The following is a 20,587-nucleotide window of genomic DNA, read 5'->3' as shown; positions in this document are numbered from 1 at the left end:
AAAGTGATACATGTTCTAGGTCTTGCATCTTTGATATATAGCTTAAGTCAGCTTTGCAGCTGTTTATTCTGATGGTTTTTTCTTCAATTTTCCCATAGAAACCCGTGTTGCAAATAGCTTGTTCTGAGTGAGGCCTGGCCTGGCTCAGTGATATCCAAAGACTTTGGTCATGCTGGTTCACTGACATGGATGACTACTTTTCTTTCTCTCTCCCACAATTCTGGTTGATAAACCAATGTTTAAGGGATGGACAGAGAAAGAGTTGCCTGCTGAGAAGACCTAGAAGGAGAAGCCAGAGAGAGAGGAGGTGAACCAGGAGTGAGAGTAGGTTTAAATTAGTCAGAGCTTTTTCGGTGGTAAGTAACAGAAGCCAAACGGTGTTGGAGTCTTCTAGAAGAGTGAGTCAATGGGCAGGATTCAAGAAAGTAGGTACTTATGTGGGTGGATATTTATTGGAGTTAATTAATTTACAGGGAATGACCTTTGTTTCTTAAATGATCTTGAGCCAGAAGGCAGGGAAAGGGTGGTGTCTGGGTCTGGGATTCAGAATCTGAACTCTGAATTTCTTGTCCTATGGAATGATCTCGGCTCAGACTTTAAGATCTCCCATGCTTTCATTTTACAATCTGTAAAAACAAATAAGAGTTTCCACTTACGTTGTTGGGGGACTGTGTCTGTTGACAGTTCTGAGAGGTACCATGAGAACAATGTTGAACATATTATTGTTGAAGGGAGGGTTGGAAACCCTTCTAAGCCACTCCTGTGATCTGAATGTTCTCCAAGCTCTGATTTTGGAAGAACCGGTTTCTGAGAGAAAAGCTTAGCAGCATTCTTCAGAAAATCTTACTCAGGGACAACACTCATGCACCAGAGTGTATTGATTTTTGACTTAAGAGCATTTTTGGCAGAAGGGCATATATTTTTAAGCTACCTGGGACTTAGCTGTACTTTTACAAAAAAAATGTGTTTTTTTTTTTTTTTTTTTTTTACTTCTAAAAAATTGTGGCAGACTATACATCACCTAAAACTTCCTGTTTTAACCACTTTTAAGCATACAGCTCAGTGGCATTAAGTACATTCCCATTGTTGTGCTACGGACACTACCGTCCGTCTCCAAAATAGAAATGAAAGGAAATGATCTGTGTGTTGGCTTCAGGGATTCCTTCTGCGGGGATCTGTAGTGAGCTGGCAGGCTGAGGGACGCCTTGCTCCTGGGAAGCCTCTTACTTTTGGGGAATGGTTCTGAAAGGAAATGGAAAGATGTGAAGACAAGAGGCCCCCATTAAAGACTGACCATGTCGGGGTCCCCAGGAGTTAAGGACTTCTATCACAGCTCAGCCCGAAGGTTCTCGAAGCTACTGTTTGCTGACCGGCTAAGGTGAGTTTTATTTGGAGGGCCGAGAGTTCCCAGGTTTGCCTCGTGTCTGGAGCTCCCGTGGGCTTCGTGCTGAGGGACATGCTGGCAGCGACATCTCCGGCCGAATCAGTCACTTTCTGCAGCCCCCACGGCCACCGCACGGGAGCAGTAGGAGCAGCAGCAGGGTGGCTGGGAGCGGATGAAGCGGCACAGGGTCCGTCCTCAGGGAGCGAGGAGGGCACTGCCCCAGCCTGCTCACAGGAGAGAAAGGTCTCACCCGGGGCAGCTGAAGTCCATTTAACATCCTGTGGGAAACTCCCGCTTTGTCCCGTGCAATCTGAGACTGCTGTAGGGTGGGAGTGTGATGGTTAGCAGTTTAGAAATTTCAAGCATGCAACTCTGGTGGTCTTCACCTCTTTCCCCAGGATTCAGCCTTTCTTTGGCATCATTTGAAAGAGAGATACCGTCTTCAAAATGATTCACTCAACACCTGCTCCCTAATGACCTCCTTGTTCCACATGTGACCTTATCCATACTCACCCTGTTCTGTCATGTTCTGTCATGTTCTGCCTTGATGACAGATGTTAATGGGCTCACGGTTTACAGCCAGCTGCCCTGAAGGCCAACAGCAGCAAGGAGAGGCCGAGGTGTCCTCCTGACTGGGTCAAATGTCTCCTTTGGACTACTGGGTTGCTTTTCCCTTCGATGTGGAAATAAAAGCTTGCCCTTTATATTTGTGGGGAAAAGTCCCTGTGGTGTTGCTAGGGATGGAGTTGGGTGGCCTCATCAATCAAGGAGTCGTCTGCAAATGAGTTCAAGGTCACGGGGTCTGCACAGCCAGGACTTGACGGGACAGGGCACTACACTGTTCTCCTTGAACTCGAACACTGTTCTCCTTAACTCTCTGCTTCAGAGAGTGCCAGGACAGCCTGCTCCCGCACCAGCCAGTTGCCAGCCATGCACTGCTCCATGATACCATGTCAGATGTGGGCACCGAGTTCCCCTATTTCTCAGCTCTCCTCTGTAGCATGGGAAGCCTGGTGGTGGGATGTGACCTCCCTGTTCATCATCTATGTTGATTTATGAGAATCATGTAAGGAAATATACGGGACCCACAGTAGGAAAGGAAAATGTGGACAGAGCAAGATACCTGGTCAGTGGGTTGATCGGTGTGTCTGTCAGTCTGTGCATCTGTCTGCCTTTCTCCGCCTTCTTCCCTCATGTCTGTCTTTCTCATGGTTTCTCTCTGTCTGGTATCTTTCCATGTGTGTCTCAGTATTTCTTTCTTTCTGTCTTGTTTTTCCAAGCATATGCTCAGCTCCAACTGTGTGCCAAGTATGATGCTAGCTTCAGAGTCTAAAGGCAAATAAGACACTCTGAGTAATAATAGTAACAACATAACTGGTTTTGTTGCTAGCTGCCTAGCATATATCCGACTCTGTGTTAAGAGCTTTATGTCTGTTATTGCATTTGTTCCTCACAATAGCTGTATGTGATGGTTATGTTACTTGTTTCACAGATGAGGAGACTGAGGTTTGTGTAACTTGTAAGAGTTTTTATCTGTCTGATTTGTGAGTCCACGTTTTTTTCTGCTACCTTCATTTGCCTTTTAGCAGTGACTTTGAGTTCCTGGGGTCTTCAGGCTGCCAGTGGGAATGTTTTATGATATGGAATTGATTCTAGATTACTGGTCTGTTTCAGGCCTGGAAGCATTCTGTGGCTCTGAAATGTAATCGGGAGAGGGAAGTGGTGAGAAGGGAAGGAGAAGGAGAGAAGGAGACAGATATGGAGAGAGACGGCAGAGAGCCACGTAATGATGGAAGGACCTAAAGGTAAAAGGAACATGGGATGGAAGCAGACAGACATACTAAGTAAAATTTGCCCTGCTAAAAAGTCAGATCGTCTTGGTCCCGTCTTGCTCCTCCTCCTTCCCAGACCAGGTGCCATTTCCTAAGCACACTGGGCGCTCTCACAAGCTGGCACTTTTGATGATGTATCTTTCTGCCCAGGACACCATTCCCTTCACTTTCTTGACATTTCCAACTGCCAGAAACCCAGGAACTGGTTCTGGTAGCTTTCTCCAAAACCCACAGATAGGATGAGTGCTTCTCTCTTCTGAACACCCACATCTCTTTGGAAATACCCCTGTCGTGGCCGTTATTCCAATCTGCCTGATGAGAAGCAGGTGTCTGTCCCAGTAGACGGTGAGCTCTTTGCCGGTGGGCGGGCAAGCGTCTTAATCACTTTGTGCTCTTTCCAGCTAGGCACAGCCCCTGAAGAGTCCAGGAGCAAAGACTGAGATGGCCTTTTGCCATTTGTCCTGTTTTACAGCTTCCCTTCCTTTGCTAAGACATTACCACTAGAGCCCGACGGGCATGGGTTAGGCGTTTCCATCCCACGAGAAACCAGACAGGGCATGGTTGTAGATTAATTTTATATCTCATATAGGGCTTATATTACATCATGATAATATTTTCAGCCTTGTTACTTTGAAGTGCCTCTGGCACAGACTAGAAGACGCCCACTTGTCAAGTCCAAAGGAGGTAGGAAAATTTGTGCCTGGATACTGTCAGTGGTGTGGTAGGGAGGCGGCTCACCTGAAGAGACAGGTGCATCACAGGTGGTTGTCACCATGCTTGACTGTGGATACAGCTTGGTTGATTCTCCTTTTCTTTCTTTCTTTTCTTTCTTTCTTTCTTTCTTTCTTTCTTTCTTTCTTTCTTTTTCTTTCTTTTTTAAGATTTTATTTATTTACTTATGAGAGACACACAGAGAGAGGCAGAGACACAGGCAGAAGGAGAAGCAGGCTCCCTTTGGAGAGCCTGATGTGAGACTTGATCCCAGGACCCTGGATTGAGACCTGAGCCCAAGGCAGACACTGAAGCACTGAGCCACCCAGGCATCCTTAGTTCACCTTTTCTGACTCGGGGGATCTTGACTGTTTATTTGGACTTTAAAAATGTTGAATATTTAAGGAGAGAACACCAAAGTTAGAAGTCTGATAAACTAATATAAGTCCTACCTAATTATTCGTTACTATTGAGTAGAAAAAAGAGACTTCACTGTAAAAACTCTTCAGACCAATGTTTCAGAGTTCAGAACCTCTTGCAAATTAATTTGTAAGAAGAATGTGCTTATCATTTCTGAGGTTTTTGGGAGAAGGGAGACTGCCACGATATTGGGACAAAACTGTCCCTGAAACCAGGATATAGTGTGGTCACAGTTCAGAGCAAGTGCTTGGGAAATGCTTGCTGAACAGCATAAGTTTATGTTGCTTAAAAATGTTCCTTATGACAGATTGCGATGTCTACCATTTTGGTAAGAGATGAGGAAAGGCCTGATTTAAGCTGAGGAACTAGTTTTGCATGGCTTGAAGTTGAACTTCTTAACATTTCACCATTTCATTACTCCACAACTTCATGTGTCTGAATCACAGGCTGATTCAGATTCTGGGAAGGAATTTAAATTCCTGGACCCACTGTGAACTCTGGGCATGTAGGTGGCAACTATGGTGCTCCACTAATTTGGCCTTGACCAAGTTCAGCCCAAGAGCCTAGGGCTCCGGTGCAGGTTTAAGAGTTGAATGGTTTGAGGTCTCCCTTCCCCCTTGATCAACTGAAGAAATAATATGAGACCCTTCTCCCCTCGACCAGTTGAAACTCTATACTAGATCCGAGATCTGCTGAGAACAAGTTCTCATCTCTTTGGTTTGAGCTCAGTTTTTGGTCTTTAGTTGGTCTTAGTAGAGTGAACGCCCATTGCTTCTGTCTATGGGGCTTCTGTTTTGTGGGAGGGGAGTGGTGGGAAATCTCCAGGACTTTCTGTCATGTTTCATGAGAGTTGCTGGTAGCCCTCAAGGTTTGGAGAACCTCAGGGTGAGCTTCAGCCAGGTTGTTCTGGGCAGTGACTCATTGAGCAACTTTGTGTTCAAACTTGTCATTAGCCCTTCACTTACCAACTGTCTTTTGAGGTTGGATGTGTCACTGGGCTGGCCAACTTGGCTTAGTCAAAGGGTGACTTTGATGATGATTTAGCTTCTGAATCTGTACTTGTCACTTGCCAGGTTGCTTGTGCCATGCATGAAGTGAAGGCTGCTGGTGGCAGGGGCTGCTTTTCCTGGGAGTCCTGGAAGTCCTAACATGGTGTGCAGCAAAGCAGGAGCTGTGGATGAGGATTAAGGCTGGGGTCACAGGAAACAGATTAGTGTGAGAACAGGAGCTCTTGTCTCAGGCTCCTGGGGCTCAGGCCCCCTGGTTCTGATAGGCCTCACAGGCTCTCTGACCCTCAGGAAACTTACCTGTGATTATAACACACACCTCACAGGGTTGTGAGGGGAGAACCAGTGAGATACCTGTGAATAGCGGTGCTGCAGGGGCTGAGCTGGGTGGGAGTACTTCTTTCTTGCTGTTTGGGTGCGTCAGCATGTACTGTCTATGGTGTGTGGTGCCATCCTTGGTGCCAAATAGAAGGAGCTGCATGGGGTGGTCTTTTAGGAATTCTCAATTTAAACAGATTTATTTATTTTTTAAAATTTAAATTCAATTTGCCAACATATAGTATAACACCCAGTGCTCATCCCATCAAGTGCCCTCCCTAGTACCCATCACCCAGTTACCCCATCCTCCCGCCTACCTCACCTCCAGCAACCCTTTGTTTTAAACAGATATTAAAAAAAAAACCAACATATTTTTCGTGCACTTGAAGCAAAGCTTACATAGATACACATAAAACAGTGCATACATGTTTCTTTTTCAGTGCATACATATTTAAACAATAGGTTCCTGAACAAAAAATTACATTTTGTATTTTGGCGAACAGGAAATTGCACTGTTTGGGAGACAGATCTTCATGTGGCTGCAAATGAGTCATTGGAGACTTCAGGACCCAGAAGGAAATCTGAGGGCTCTTTGGTTAATCAAAGACAGAGAAGTTGTAAAATGAGGTAGAGGATGTCTCATACTAGTACTTTCCTAAAAGCCTGGAGAACCCTTAACCTACAAGATTTTCTGGGATATAAGGGGTCTGTGCTCAAAAAAGGGTTGGAAATAAAATTGGGTTACTTATGTCACTTTATGTCTGCCTTTGGCTCAGGTCGTGATCCGGGGTCCTGGGATCGAGTCCTGCATCTGTCTCTCCTCAGGGAGCCCGCTTCTCCCTCTGCCTATGTCTCTGCCTCTCTCTCTGTGGCTTTCATGAATAAATAAATAAATAAAATCTTTAAAAAAAAAGAAAAAGAAAAAGAAATATCGCTTTACTCTGTAGGTGTGTTCCCCCACACAGGACAATGCATATTAAATATATGAAGATTTCTGAGTCATGTGATAGCAAGAAAACTTCGCATAACCGAGCTTCTAAAAACTCATTTGAATAAGAGATCTTTTCCAGGTGTCTTCTATTTAGAGCCAGTGGGCAAAGGTTGAGAAATGCAGTTTTAACTGTTGGGTGTGGTGTGAGGTTGTTTGTGTAAGATTGAGTTGTAAGTGGGTCTTCCTGGAAAATTCTCGAGAGAAGTAATATAGATGGAAATTATATGGCCTTATGAATAGGGTTTTATCCTTGCTTAAAATTTTTCTCATTTCTTCACCTTTTTCTTATGAACCATTTCAAACAAACATACAAATTGAGAGATTAGCGCAATGAACTCGGAAGTTATAGACACAGTGTAACACCTCCCTTTTGATGTTCAAATTGCACTAAATTTGGCCAGTGGGAAACCCTTCAAGCTGGCTTTTTAAAAAGTAAATCTTTAAGGGGCGCCTGGGGGGTTCAGCCAGTTAAGCGGCTGACTCTTGTTTTCAGGGCAGGTCATGATCTCAGGGTATTAAGATCGAGCCCCACATTGTATGGTTCTGCACTGGGCGTGGAACCAGCTTGAGATTCCCTCTCTCCCTCTCCCCTCCATCTCCAAAAGAAAATAAATAAAAATAAAAGTACAATTTTTATTTTTATTTTTATTTTTTTTAAAGAGCATTTTATTTATTTATTTATTTTTTTAATTTTTTTATTTATTTATGATAGTCACAGAGAGAGAGAGAGAGAGAGAGAGAGAGAGAGAGAGAGAGAGAGGCAGAGACAGAAGCAGGCTCCATGCACTGGGAGCCCGATGTGGGATTCGATCCTGGGTCTCCAGGATCGCGCCCTAGGCCGAAGGCAGGCGCCAAACCGCTGCGCCACCTAGGGATCCCAAAAGTACAATTTTTAAATAAAATTTTAACATATAGAGCAATACACATAAAAAATCAAGCCTGTAGTTCATTTTTTTTTCACAGAGGAAATACCTGTGGAACTAGTTCCCAAATCAAGAAATAGAACATTGCCAGCAGCCCAGAGGCCCCATCACACCCTCTTCCTATCACTACTGTCCCCTACCAGGGTAACCACCAGTCTTCTTCTTCTTTTTTTTTTTAATATTGTTTTTCACTTTATTTAAAAGAGAGAGAGCACAAGCTTTGGGGAAGGCAGAGGAACAAGCAGACTCTCCACTGAGTGGGGAGCTTGACGTGGGGCTCAATCCCAGGACCCCGGGATCATGATCTGAGCCAAAGGCAGACCCTTAACTGACTGAGCCACCCAGGTGCCCGCCAGTCTTACTTCCAAGCCTGGTTGTCCAATTTGCCTGTTTTGGAATTTTATATACATGGCCTCATACAGCATACTTATGTCTGGCTTCTTTGAGTATCGCTGTGTTCATGAGATTCATCTGTGATGTGTGTAGCTCGCAGGTCTTTGTTTTTCATTGCTCCTTCAACTTATTTATCCGTTTTAGTACAGGTGGACATTGGGATGTTTCTGGGTTCTACTTCAGTAATGCTGCTATGAACATTCTGGTACTTGTCTTTGGGGATGGGGGACACATACCTCAGAGTGGAATTGCTTGCTCAGAGGGTATGTTCAACTGTATTTGATAATATCAAACAGATTCCCCCTATTTTCTTTGCTATGACTGTGTTGATGTTTATGGATTTCTTTTACTTTCCTGGCAAAGGTGTTCTGGGCTCATCTTGTAATCTTGTATGCTCTCTGCCTGAAATCTTTATTTTATTTTATTTTTTAGATTTTATTTATTTGAGACAAAGAGAAAGAGAGCGAGCGAGAGCAAGCATGTGCACACATGCACAAGCAGGGGGAGAGGCAGAGGGAAAGGGAGAAGCAGGCTCCTCACAGAGATGGAGCCTGATGTGAGACTTGATCCCAAAACCCTGGGATCATGACCTGAGCTGAAGACAGTTGCCTAACCCATTGAGCCACCCAAGCACCCTTCCTTCCCACTCCCTGCCCCATTCTTTTGAATTGAGAATAGTATTTAAAGGCCATGTCTGGGTGTTGTGCTCATGGCTATTGAGATGTCATTGCTTTCAGTTCCTTCTACCGGACAAAGCAAGGGAATATACACTAAAAAAAAAAAAAAAAAAAAAAAAAAATCATGTGTTTGAACTGATAATTTCAATTCAATTTAACATTAGAGGTTTTTTTCTCCCCCCTCAAAAAAAAGGATTTTTCTTTTCTGCATTCATCTCTTTTGTGTTGAAAATCATAGATCCTGGGCAGCCCGGATGGCTCAGCGGTTTAGCGCCACCTTCAGCCCAGGGCGTGATCCTGGAGACCCTGGATCGAGTCCCACGTCAGGCTCCCTGCATGGAGCCTGCTTCTCTCTCTGCCTGTGTCTCTGCCTCTCTCTCTCTATCCGTGTCTCTCACGAATAAATAAATAAAATCTTAAAAAAAAAAAAAGAAAATTGTGGATCCTTATAACATCAATATGTTTTATTTGCTTTACATTTACATGAAACAGTTGAAAAATTGCAACGCTAGTACTCTTGACAACAATATCATATGCGTAAAGTATGTATGAAGCTTCAGATTTCTTTGGAGTTTTGTCTTTTGTGAGCAACCTTGATATTAAATTGAATGGTTTAAATCTAGTGAGGAAGATGAGGAATTTATCCAGGGGTTGCAGAAGGTGAGTGTTGTGCTTGGAATACTGATCGTGGCACTTGGCCCTTCGAGACAATTACTGTTGGCAAGCTCCCACTCTCTGTGCCCCCCTCTACTTTCTCTAAATCACTTCTCAAGGTTCTCAAGGTGTCCCTGGGGAGGGATGCACATCTAGGGGTGTGTTTCCTTCTCTCATTTAGAGGCTCTATGGTTGTCACCCATCCTCTAGGTCCTCACCTTCTGTTGTGATGGTTCATTTTGTGTGTCAACTCCGTCAGGCTCTGGTGCCCAATTTTTGGTCATATATCAGTCTATATTTTGCTGTAAAGGCATTGTTTTCTTTTTTATGATATGACTATCATTTAAATCAGTAGACTTTGAGTAAGGCAGATTACCTTACTTAACATGGTAGGCCTCATCCAATCAATTGAGAGTCTTAAGGGAAAATTCTCAGATTCCTTGTAGAGGAAAAAATTCTGCTTCCAGACTATCTTCAGACTCAAGACATCAACTTATTGCTGGAGTTGCCAGCCCACCCACTGGATTTGGGATTTGCTAGGCCCCACAAAGGTAGGAACCAGTTCCTTAAAATCCTCACTCCTCTACACACACACATACACACACACATGCACACATACACACACGGTTCTGTTTCTATGGAGAACTTGACTAGACCAATGGTTATCTTAAATTTCAGACAAAAATGGTTGGGAATCTCCGCTGTGTGGCCCATCCTGTCAAAGCAAGATGACCAGCAGATGGTTATCATTCAGACAGAAGAGGAAAAGAGCAGGATGACAAAGGGCCCTGCTGAGGGAGTGAGTGCATGGAATGGTGTGCAAGAACCTGTTTCCACTCCCACTCAGAACTTGGGTAATGTAGTTACCAGTACACAGCAGGTGTGACCTTTGTTTGACTTGGAACCAAAGTATCCTCCTGGATCAGGAGCAGCCTGAATTAACCTGCTTTGGTGAGAAGAGAAGAGGCTCTCTGTTGCCCTTACATGCCTCGCAGATTTATGGTTCCTGTCAGCAGCTCTCAGATGGGCCAGGCTGTGTGCACAGTGGGCTTCTCCTGCCTGAGAAGCACTACCCCTCAGCAGAGGGAGAAGGTGGTGTTTCCCAGAAGCTTATTGTTCTCTTTGCTTAAAGATTAAAGGCCAAGCCAGTTGTTATAAGAGGCAGGTATAGAAAATTCTATATTTCTATTCTGAATTTTCTTAGCTCCTCCTCCTTAGTCCCTCTTTCACCTTATCCCTCCCCAGGATGAGACTGGTACAGCAGAAGAAAACCCAGAATATTGAGAAACATAATGCATTGAAGTTATGCCACGAGAGAGTAGTATAAACAACAGAAAAGATTATTTTCTAAGGACACTCCCTTCTGGGATTAAAAGGCACCTCCAGTGATAGCCAGTAACTGCCACTGTCTTTCCAGAAGGGAGCTGGACACTGTGGGATAGGCAGACTCGAGTGGGAAGGGACCAAGGGGAAGTGGAGGAAGAGAAGAGTGATCAGAGAGGGAAGAGACCCCAGTACACATGTGACTGGAAGGAATCAGGTGACAATGTTTTGCACCATCTTCTGGACACCATGCTTTTCTGTAAACATTTATTAAGAGGATTCCCCTCAGTAATTGACTGAACCCACACACCCTCCTACAAGACATAACCAAGGAGTGACATCGATAACCAGTCAAGAGGAAAGCTACTGTAATCCCGCAGGAGTTGAAATCTGGTTCGTGTGCTCTACTTAGGTTGGGTTTGACAGAGTATCACGAAGAGTCGAAATGTGACCCCTAAATTCCATGTTCAGGTTCCAAATTCTGGCTCTGCTCCAGAGCTGTGTGCAATTTAATCAGTTACATAATCTCTCTGAGCTTCAGCTTTTACACTTTTGTTTTTGTGAGCTCTATTGTGTATCTGACAATTTTTTTGGGGGGGGGTTATATTTTGCAACATTTGCAAATGATCTTAATTGCCATACTACCCAGATTGAGAAGTCCCATCTTGTTCAAACTTTGGTGAAGTGAAAGTTTGAAAATATTTTAGAAGCATTAGATGGTAAATGGAAAAATAATTGCACACTACACATGGTTATGCATTTCAGATAGTGCAACATAGTTGGTGATTCTCATTATATAGTGTCATCTTTACTGTTCAGTTTTAGAAAAGAGAAATAATACAAGTTTTTATAACTTCCTCTGTGACCTTGCCCCCTCATTGTTTTTCCCACCAGATCTCAGGTTCCTCATTTGCTGCTGCGTCTTTTGCCCTGGCAAGAGGCAGTTTCCAGCCTTGTAGAGTCTCTTCCTCGTCCCAGGCTGTAGTTCAGAAACATGTGCGCACATTGTCTGGGATTGTCAGATTGAAGGAGCAGCTGATGAGACGCTGTCACCCCAGAAGAAGCCTCTGTGTGAGCAGGCCTCTTGTTCATTGGGTTCTGCTTGGACCACTAAGCTAATGTGAGGCTTAAAGTCCCAGAGCCCTCAATTCCATGCAGTCAGCCCTGCTTCCTCCACTCTGTGCAGACAAGAAGAGCAACAGGGAAGAGATGATGCCTCTGAAACATCGTAGCAATTTTGCTGGAGTTTGCTTTTTTCTATGGACAATGCATGGGAGGTACCTAGTTTTTTAGGCCCTAATCCTGGACCTAACATTTTTTTCTTTCGGATTATTTTCTCTGTCCTCATGCACCATTTTTCACCTTCTGTCACTAGAAATTTTCTTTGTCGATTGGCCCTCTTTTCTCTCTTCTCTCTATAAAAGCCAAGGCCATTATGTTAAGTCTTCAAGGACACAATATGGAGATTTAATCAATTAATTCCTTTATTGAAGAGAATCAGTGATTTGGATCAGTTTTGTTGCTTTCTGAGTGTCTGACTTGATGTTGAAATGGAGATAGGCAAACCTGGAGAGAAGGACCATGAAAATGTCCTTCAGATTGGTGTTTTTTAACCATTTCACTCAGCGTTTGTGACGTGTGTTGCTTCTGTTCACACAGAGGACAGACTATGCACTTTGGCTGTTGAGAATTGCTGCTCTTCACACATTAGATAACTACGGGGACCTCTGGGTAATGTCAATGTTGAACTCTCCAAGGAGTGTCAGAAGAGCTGATAATTCAGTTTTTGGATTAAAGCAGCTTCATGTGTTTTAGATACTGCTTATCCACATTTCAGTGAAGATGTAGAAGTCAGACTTGTGTCCTCATTCACATTCGCTTGATGGAAGATGGACTAGTCAGGAATCTTCTTATTGTGAATGATCCTAAACCTCAAACAAATTAGCTTAGACAAACAAACAAAAGACTTTGTTGTCTCTTGTCACTGAGAAGATCACAGGTAAATCTCCTTCAGGTGAGCTGTGAGTCAGGACTCAAAAGGATGTTCTACTTGGTTCCATGCTTCCATGTTGATTCCTCCTAAGGCTCCATGTAATGGGTCCTGGAGTCTTTAGGTTCCTATCTTTTTGACAGCCTTTTTTTTTTTTTTTTTTTTAGTGTTTTATTTATTTATTCATGAGAGACACAGTGAGAGAGGCAGAGACATAGGCAGAGGAAGAAGCAGGCCCCCTGTGGGAAGCCCGATGTGGGACTTGATCCCAGGATCCTGGGATCACAACCTGAGCCAAAGGCAGATGCTCAACCACTGAACCACCCAGGTGCCCCTCTTTTTGATGTCTTGTGGAGGATAAGAGAAAGCTTTTCCCCCCTCTTGAGCCTAGCCGATGTCTCCTCCACTGAGGAAATTATTGTGGCCAAGAGAATGTGCTAGGCTAATTGCCTTGGAGGTGGGACATGTACTCACCATGGAGCCGGGCATGGAGCAAACCTCATCTGGCAGCCATGGACTTAGAGTGGGTGGGCTCTCTGGAGAAGCATTGAGGAGCCGTGACAAAAGCTGGGGAAGTAGATGTGGGAGGCAAAAATAGAGGGACAAACACATCCATTTCGTGATTTAGTTGGCTACAGAGGAAATAACAGGTTTTCTCAGAAATGAATGTGGAACATGCTTAAGGCTTGTTGGACTATTCTGAGACCCCAAGACTTTGGACAACCTGAAAAAAATGCAAAAGCAGATGTTATTGGTTTTATTTTAACCGTTAAAAGAATTTCCCCTTGGAGCATTCATTTGTTTATTGCACTACTATTTAGTAGGTGCTTACTAGTGTCAGGCCCTCAGTGGGACATTGGAGGCGGAGTGAACAGCACTACTGCAAACACAAATACAGTCACAGTGTTGACTCCAGAGTAGCCTGATCATTAGCATCAGTCTGGGAATTATTTTTAATTAATCATATTTTTAAAAATCAAGTTACACACGTGCTGTAGTGCACATGCCTTCAGTATGCAGCTCCAATCTACTGAATCACGATCTTTGTGAGATTTTTACATCTTTGATATATGAAGGAATGGATTTCTCCCTAGCTGGGATTCAGGAACTCCATCCACTTAAAAATAGAAAAAAAAAAAAAAGCTTCAGGATAAGATTCCTTGCCACCAGAATTGTTCCTGTTCTGCCCTGACTGTTGGTCATTGTCCTCCCCGAATGATTCTAATTCCAGTGGTGTCCTTGTGTCAGGGGAGATGAAAGCAGGGCTCGCCCCCTGCAAGGCGGGTTCACAGTGGTCATTTCCAGGGCACCGGGGCCACTCACCCCACGTGCAGCGCTTTCCCAGCACCGTGCTTCAGGCAGCCACCGTGCAGGAATCGGAGCTGGCGTGCAAGATGAAAACGGTTTGCCATTTCTGGTTTTCCTAGCTGTCAACAAGAGAACATTTCATTGCCCTTGAATCTCAGAGATGAATAAAGTGGCGAATGTTGTTCCTCTCCTTGTGTCGGTGAGCTCACTGTTTCTACAGGGGTTTCTTTTTGTTGGCAGCACTTATCAAACAGGAGGCAGGATGGACATCAATGTGAGGTTGCCCAGATGGAGAGAGGTCAATGCTGCTTTCAGTGTCTGTAATCTTTTCATAGGCGGGAGGGAGGATGCTCCAGAAAAGAAATTTAATTCCTTTTAATTCTCAGAAAGTTGCTTGTAGAAATGTTAAGACCTTTATTTATTTAAAGGATTTTATTTATTTATTCATGAGAGACACACAGAGAGAAGCAGAGGGAGAAGCAGGCTCCCTGCAGGGAACCTGATGTGGGACTCGATCCCGGGACCCCAGGATCATGGCCTGAGCTGAAGGCAGACACTTAACCACTGAGCCACCCCGGCGTCCCAAGACCTTCGTTTAACCATAATTTTATTGTCAGCCTTATAAGTAAATTTAAAGGATAGAGAATCACCCTCAACGCCATCTAAAATATCAATATCAATAATGTAGATAAAGAAAGTTGATTTTAAATAATAAAAAATACCAACCCCTTTGTCAAAGATATACCTGAAATCCACTCACAGTGTTCTTTCCATGACTTCTATTACTTAAGATGTTTAGATTTTGATGAAAAGTCAGTATGGATCATGTTTTCTCCACTTTTATTTATGCAGTTATATATGGAGAAAGGATCCATTGGGAAATTATCTTTTCAATTCAGATATTTTTCTCTCTGAATTAAGCAATTGACTCCTGACTGGTCTTCCTGCAGTTGGTTCTGTGCACCATGGTCAGACTTTCTTTTTTCTTTCTTCCTTCCTTTCTTTTCTTTCCGTTTTTAAAAGATTTTATTTATTTGACAGAGAGAGAGAGAGAGAGAGAGAGAATGAGAGCACACAAGCAGGGGGAGGGGCAGGAGAGAGGGAGAAGCAGGAGCTTCTGAGCGTGGAGCCAGAAACAGGGCTCAATCCCAGGACCCGGAGATCATGACCTGAGCTGAAGTCAGATGCTTAACCTACTGAGCCACCCAGGTGCCTCTGTGGTCAGATTTCTAAAGGGGAGATCCTGTGGATCACGTCGTTGCCTTGCAGTAGCCACTGCCCTATCACTCATTTCTTCGTTCTCTGCTTTGTTGTCTTGATAGTGCTCATCACACGCTGAAATTATTGTTTTTTTCTTTTCTGACTCAGAGACAGAGTCAGATAGAAAAATGAGAGTGAATGAATGTTTAAAACCCCTCGGAATAAAGTCTCTTCTACTCACAGCACAATCTGACCCTTGCTTCTATGGCCTCTCGTTCAGAGCCTGTTCCAGCCCCGGTGGGACTACATTCTGGTTCCTGTGGAAGCGTGTCTTCTCTGGTTCTCTTTCATATATTCTTCTCCACTTCTAGAATGTTTCTTTCCCAGTTGATTCCCTCTCACCCTTGACACAGTTAGGACCCCTTCCTGTGAGCTCTCTGGGCTTCCTGCATCCCGGGAATGCTGTATTATCTGTGCCCATGTGTTTGGCCGGATTCCTCCAGTAGGTGTCAAGTTGGAAGAAGGGCCTGCTACCTCTCTGATGGGTCTTCAGAGGCTGCAAGAGAGCCTCGCATGTAGATATTTGTTGAACCAATGAAGGAATGAATCAAGTACCTGCAAGTTGCTTAGAAGTGATTCCACTTTTGCTAACTGGAAGTAACATGATAAATTGTGTTTTCTTTATCACAACTATTCTGCCAGAAAGCAGGATAAGGGAAAGACCAGAAATCCGGGACCTGGAGAAATAATTTTCCCAAAGCTGGATCTGTAATAAACAGGTGAAGTGGGAGCCTGGTTGGTGATCAGGACATTTGCATTTACTTCCTCATTCTTTCTGCTGCATTGCAGGATTTCTAAAGCATTGAGGGTAGATTCCAAAAATACTCTCAGGGTAGGAAAAAAATGCAAGTAATTCCTTTTGGGTCTAAAGGTTTTGTGATTCTATACTTCCTGATTTGTTATTACCATCAATTAGGCAGAACTAATTAATCTGAGCTGAAATGAGGTGTAGCAGGTCAGATCTTTATCGGCAAGATTTGTGGGCTTCCTACTCTCGTTCATTTGAGGGAGGGAAGGCAATGTTCATGAGGGAGTCAACTGGATGCTGGGGATGTCTTGGTCCTTATTACTAGAGGACTGTATGGCCAGGGCCCAGCTCTCAGGAATGGGGCCGGAGCCAAGAAAATATTTGAGGGGACTTGGTTGTTAGTCAGAGTGACAGTCATCAGATTAGGCTCCCTAGATGGGCTAATTATAAATCATTCATTTGGGAACTAAACTGGACACAGAGATGGGGTGACTAGGAAATTTAGTTGGCAAGAATTACACCAGAGACGAATCTTAGAGAAGGGACTATCAGGGCCTAAAATGGTTTGTTTGGAAGAATCTGAAGCTTTTCCACCACAGCTCTCACACGCCCATAGGCACAAAGGGCTTTTAGAGACATTCCCCCCCACGTACATTCCATGTGTCGGAAGCTCTGTGGAGCCTTGCGCTGAGAGGAGTCATGAGTCCCCAGAACAGTGTCCCTGGAGGTCCTCACACTTTAAATGTTGGGGCACTGTGGCTGTGTCTGTTGTTGAGAACCTGGGGGACTTATGGCCACCTTTGTTTTATTTATTTATTTATTTATTTATTTATTTATTTATTTATTTATGATTTTATTTATTTATGTTTTCATGAGAGACAGAGACATAAGCAGAGGGAGAAGCAGGCTCCATGTGGGGAGCCAATGAGGGACTCGATCCCAAGACCCCGGGATCACACTCTGAGCTAAAGGCAGACGCTCAACCACTGAGCCACCCACGTGTCCCTCCACCTTTGTTTTAAAAATGTGATTTGGAATACTCTGGAACAACTGCCCTTAGCGTCAATGATGAGGGAAGGTTGTTGGGAAAACCTGACTGCCGGGAGAATCCTTCTGGACTTTTGGTCAGATGGGCATAAGAGGACTTTTTAGTAGCCTAGTCGGTCTAAGAAATTGGACTAGAAAGATTCACGAATTTCTGGGCATTGTCTAAAATTAAATCTGTGGAGAGATTACGGCAACAAGTCATCTTTAATTTGGCTTTCATACTTAATTTCCTTCTAGTCAAGATATGGATTGATAGAGAGTCTTGATTAATATCAGAAAATTGGGAATGTTGGAGATGATGGATTTTAGCTCATGGATTTTTTTTTTTTTAATTAAATACAGGGACCGAATTACCCTCAATAAATAAAAAACAGCCAAATTTTCACTGATCTCCTGAACTGGGCTAATTGCTCTCATGGGGCTGATTTTAGCTTCTAGAGTCTGTGAATTGCCAGAGGCAGTAGTTTTAGATGTGGGGCCAGTATCTTTTCCCAGAGGAAAAGGCTGAACTAAGGGGAATTTTGAGGGGTGAAGGGATGGCTAATGCCTTTTTCACCGGGAGCGCTGCTGGTTAGGCCTCTGCTGGAGGACCCTGCCTTTCCATCCCCTGGATCCCACACTTGGCTTGTGCGATGAGGTTTGTATGATGTTTATCTATAAGAAAGAGATCTGCAGTTAGCTAGATTATATGCAGAGTATTCCCCAGCCATTTTCAGGCCCCAGGACAAGTAAAGTCTGTAGGCACCTGTTACAAGGACACCCTGTGGGCCTGGCAAACTGGAATCTGAGCCCTGGGTGTAGCATTTGAAGGGCAAGACTCTTCCCTGCTCATGGGAAGTTTTCTTGTAAAAGTGGGATCACTGGTTGGATTCAGACCTGGGTTGCAGTAGGTCAGAGCTCTCATTTATATTGTACACCATTGTAACAATTATCTGTAATGCTTGGGTCCCTTCAACTTATTCACCACCATCCACTACTCGAGTGTCAACAGGTAATGAATCTACTCAGGATTTTCAAAGTTGTGACACTTTGGAGAGGGGTGCAGCCCAGGAATCTGTATTTACATCAAACCTTCCAGAGTTCTTTTTTTTTTTAATTTAATTTAAAAAATTTTAAAGATTTTATTTATTCATAGAGACAGAGAGAGAGGGGCAGAGACACAGGCAAAGGGAGAAACAGACTCCATACAGGAAGCCTGACATGGGACTTGATCCAGGGTCTCCAGGATCACACCTGCGGCTGCAGGCGGTGCTAAACCGCTGTGCCACCGGGGCTGCCCTCCAGTAGTTCTTAAAGCAAAAGTTAGAATGGATAGAAGGGAAATCTCCCCTGCTTCTCTCTGAGCTTTCAGGTCTGAAAGACAGAAGGAGTCCTTTTCAGCAAACCTCTGGATATATTAATCTGTGTGCATCTGCATTTAATACCCTTTTGGTCAGGGACATGAAGGAAAGCTGCAAAGGGTGTAGCTTTTCAGAATGTGAAAAACAAGTTGTGTTGGGACACCTAGGTGGCTCAGTGGTTGAACGCCTGCCTTCGGCTCAGGTCATGGTCCTGGGGTCCTGGGGTCCTGGGATTGAGTCCAGTATCCAGGTACCTGCAGGGAATCTGCTTCTCCCTCTATGTCTGCCTCTCTCTGTGTGTCTCTCATGAAGAAGTATAAACAATCTTTAAAAAAGAAAAAAAGATAAAAAAAAAGAAAAAAAGAAAAACAAGTTGTGTTAAAGTATGACATTCTTGGCTCCCCCAAATCTCTGAGTATGGCCCTCTCTTTCCTCCTGCCATTTGCGTAGACGGTCTGATCGGCAGCCGTGTTGCCAGTTGGTGCAGGAGGGGCCGAGAAGGGGCAGTTTGTCAAGTCATGTGTTTTGCACACGCTGAGATTTTGGGGCCCAGCCTGGGTGGCCTTGAGGACTGAAGGCTGAGCTGGTCCCAGGCAGGGAGGAGGCGGTGGGGAGGGGAAGGACAGCCTCTAATTCTGGGGAGGCCTGCTGCTCTGCTGCCCATAGTGGAGTATTCTCACAAGGCGCTCTAGGCCCACTGTAAGAGACCAGGATCACCTTGGGAGGTGGGGGGTTGTACCAAAAGGGGACCGGGTGTGCAGGAGAGTTGCCCTGGTTAGGCTCAGGTATAAGAAAGAACAATCAGGATACATAGAGAATCCACTCCAGGCTTTCATCTGAGGTTTCAGTTCCTGCTATGGCATTCCCATATGTGACTGTCTCGGTTCCTGGTGGCCCACCTTGAAGAACCATTCAAACTAGTCGTTCTCCTGACTAAAAATATTTTTATTTATTTATTCATGAGAGACACACAGAGAGAGACAGAGACACAGGCAGAGGGAGAAGCAGGCTCCTTGAGGGGAGCCTAATAATGCAGGGCTTCATCCCAGGACCCAGGCATCACGACCTGAGCCAAAGGCAGATGTTCAACCACTGAGCCACCCAAGTGTCCCTGAATAATAAAAGTCTCGTTAATGCTTTGCTGAAATCGGGTCTATCCTATTTCTCAAATCTGTTTGTTTAGAAGATCCCTTTAGAATGAATATAATTAGGTATGGCCTATTCTTAGTAAATCCAAGCTACCAGCCACCGTGGCCTCCTTTCCTATAAAGGAGCTCAGTATACTGGTGACGAATTGTGGGGTCAGAACTTCCTGGGTTGAAACCCCAGCCCCATTACTTAAAGGGAGAGTACCACCCCCTCCCCCTTATGCCCTGGGGAAGGGGTGATGGGTCACTTGTCACAGTGCCTGTCACAGAACCCAGTGAGGGTTAGCTGTCTTGTTATTTTGTAAGTTCTTGCAATTCCTTCATTAAATAATTTGCTCTAGATGTTACCTGGGACAGCTACCAAGTCCTGTAGTTTGCTGACTGCATTCTTTGTGATTTCTCAAATGCTGCCCTTCCAGGGGAGACAGCACACACAGTCTCAGCCCAGTGGGGTCCCAGCAGGGGGTGGGGAAAAAACCGTTTCCCCCTGGTCACGCTGAGATGCCACAGGGGAAAGTGCAGGTGCTTTAGGCAGATCACCGTGGCTGCATAAAAGCAAACTGCTTTCAGTAGGTCTAAACGTTTCACCAACCATAGCGAGAACCAAAAACAGAGACAACAAACTGCACCCTGAGATAAATCAGAGATAAGAGAGTCACACTGACTGGCCTGGTCCTCTAAATACAAAAACATGGACTATTTCCTGCCACCCTGGCTCCAGAACAAAAATAGTGTTATCCCTGGTTTTTGCTAAGTTGCTGGCTGGAGATACGTCAGGAGGTTTGTGAATGTAAGGGAGGTAGGAGAGAGCTGTTGTTTCTCACCATGCAGGGACTAATATTGTATTTTTTTCCTTTAAGTCTTTGTTATGTTTTTTATTTGGTGAGCCAATCCTTTTGAAGTCTGATTCCCTTGCTGTCTTTGAAGGAGAACTTTTCTTTCTTTCTTTCTTTCTTTCTTTCTTTCTTTCTTTCTTTCTTTCTTTCTTTCTTTCTTTCTTTCTCTTTCTTTCTTTCTTCTTTCTTTCTTTCTTTCTTTCTTTCCTTTCTTCTTCTTCTTTTCTTCTTCTTCTTCTTTCTTCTTCTTCTTCCTTCTTCTCCTCCTCCTTCTTTC

The 20,587-nt window shown here is 44.2% G+C and overlaps 1 protein-coding gene and 1 pseudogene across 9 annotated transcripts in view; both read left to right on the top strand.

The window, feature by feature from the left end:
* The window catches only part of SPTSSA (serine palmitoyltransferase small subunit A), a 188,191-nt gene that overhangs the window by 87,423 nt on the left and 80,181 nt on the right, over positions 1–20,587 (top strand). For 2 of the 9 annotated variants that reach the window (XR_012036457.1, XR_012036454.1), the window contains exon 4: positions 11,528–15,795. The exons of 4 other annotated variants lie outside the window; for them this stretch is intronic. The gene's annotated coding sequence lies outside the window, so the exon portion shown is untranslated. Of the gene's footprint in view, positions 1–1,782; positions 2,043–3,058; positions 3,190–8,894; positions 9,066–11,527; positions 15,796–20,587 lie in introns of those variants that run through there. 3 more of the 9 variants (XR_012036455.1, XR_012036456.1, XR_012036461.1) reach the window with 3 other exon arrangements.
* The window catches only part of LOC140640603 (uncharacterized), a 56,042-nt pseudogene continuing 36,750 nt past the window's right edge, over positions 1,296–20,587 (top strand).

Source organism: Canis lupus, chromosome 9 (genome assembly GCF_048164855.1).
Source record: "Canis lupus baileyi chromosome 9, mCanLup2.hap1, whole genome shotgun sequence".
NCBI classification, from domain to species: domain Eukaryota; kingdom Metazoa; phylum Chordata; class Mammalia; order Carnivora; family Canidae; genus Canis; species Canis lupus.
The sequence above is the reverse complement of the archived record's forward strand: the minus strand, read 5'-3'. Positions and strand labels throughout refer to the sequence as shown.